Source organism: Scylla paramamosain, unplaced genomic scaffold, assembly GCF_035594125.1.
Source record: "Scylla paramamosain isolate STU-SP2022 unplaced genomic scaffold, ASM3559412v1 Contig5, whole genome shotgun sequence".
NCBI classification, from domain to species: domain Eukaryota; kingdom Metazoa; phylum Arthropoda; class Malacostraca; order Decapoda; family Portunidae; genus Scylla; species Scylla paramamosain.
The window spans coordinates 1,942,501-1,944,260 of NW_026973670.1; the positions used below are offsets into that span (position 1 = coordinate 1,942,501).

General features: G+C 51.1%; 1 protein-coding gene across 1 annotated transcript in view; it reads right to left on the reverse strand.

Moving 5' to 3' along the window:
• Positions 1-840, reverse strand: part of LOC135096631 (uncharacterized) — a 100,292-nt gene extending 99,452 nt beyond the window's left edge. The window contains exon 1 of the mRNA XM_063998298.1: positions 709-840. The gene's annotated coding sequence lies outside the window, so the exon portion shown is untranslated. The remainder of the gene's footprint in view (positions 1-708) is intronic.
• Between the last annotated feature and the right edge of the window lie 920 nt (positions 841-1,760).

Here is a 1,760-nt window from a genome sequence, read left to right on the forward strand (position 1 = left end):
CACACACACACACGGGCACATGTGTGTTAATCTCCCTGACGCTGATTATTTCACGCCCCATCCGGTGTTGTGTACGTCAAGCCGCGCGCTCACAAACACACGCACGCACACACAAACACACACACACACACACACACACACACACAAACACACACACTCATTTTTATTTACAACAAACAAGTAATACTTTTTTTAATATAATTATCAATACATAATAATAATAATAATAATAATAATAATAATAATAATGATAATAAAAATAATAATATTATTATTAATAATAATAATAAGTCTCTCACTCTCTCTCTCTCTCTCTCTCTCTGTGTCTCTCTCTCTCTCTCTCTCTACTCGCCTTATCAGTATGGTATTGTTTTTGTGCGTGTCATAAATGTTGAGAGGTGGGAGAGGGGAGAGGGGAATTGGCGGGATGAGGGGAGGGGGCACAAAGGGAGCATTATCTTAGTCTTGTACGCTTTCTTCTTCCCTTTCCTCTCCTTGCATTTTATTTGCCAGCACACACACACACACACACACACACACACAGGAGCATTACCACCACCATAACTACCATTATAAATACTACTTCTACTACCACTCTCTCTCTCTCTCACACACATACACACACACACACACACACACACACCACCTAACCTAACACAACCCTTCCTTTCACAACACCACACACCTGTCCTACACACCTGCACATACCTGCACTGGGGAACACACAACACCGCGCCTGCCCGCACGCTCGCCTTCCAACCGCTACTACCACCACCACCACCAGCACCACCACCTGTCCATCCTCACCCAGGGAGTTGCCAGCGCTCAGCAGACCCACAAGTTCCCTCCCCTCTCACCCACCAAGGCCACCTGTCCAGGCAGGAGTGGGATCAACAAGACGATCATCTGGAAACTCCCGGACGGCGCCAAGGTTCGCCTCCGGAGATTTTCAACGCAGCCCTGTCAGCAGGTTACTTTCCTGACGACTTGAAGGAGGCGGAGGTGAGGGTGGTGTAAAGCCTGGGAAGGAGGAGGTCCCTACCCGCCCAGACAGCTGCTGCCGTGCCATCTCCCTTCTGCAAGTCCCGGGAAAGATCTTTGAGAGCATCGTCACGAGCAGACTCCGGAGCCACCTGGATGGAAACAAGCTCCACAAGGCCGCGGGGCAGTATGGATTCAGGAGACAACCAGGACGAACACTGGGGATAGCAGATGGAAATAGGTAGGTGTGTTTCATACAGGGACTGCCACGTGTAAGCCTGGTCGCTTCTTGCAGCTTCCCTTATTTCTTATGTTCTTATGTTCTAACACTGCTAAGTTCACTGTCGTCCCCTCGCCACCAGAACCCCAGACCCTCTCCTGGTTGAGGGCGAGCCAGTGGAATTCTCCCCAGGTGGCTGGCTCCCTACTCGGCCTACGAATATCCACCAGGGGACACACTACACACATCACAGCAAGAGTGGCGCAGCAGCAGCAGGCCCGATCCACTCTGGCCACTCTCTACCGATTCAGGGGGGCCCTGGACGAGGGAATCAAGCTCCGCCTTGTGAAGAAGACACTGGTGATCCCGGTACTGCGATATACCCACTCACGCCTTGACAGAAGAAGAGCCATAAGCAGACTCCAGAAGGTGCAGAATGCTGCGCCTCGCTGGTGTATAATAATAATAATAATAACACTGGCCGCCGCTCACACACACACGACAACTGAAGGTCTCCGTCACCAAGCGCCCGCCCCTCCCCTACTTCCTGCCTGCCCTC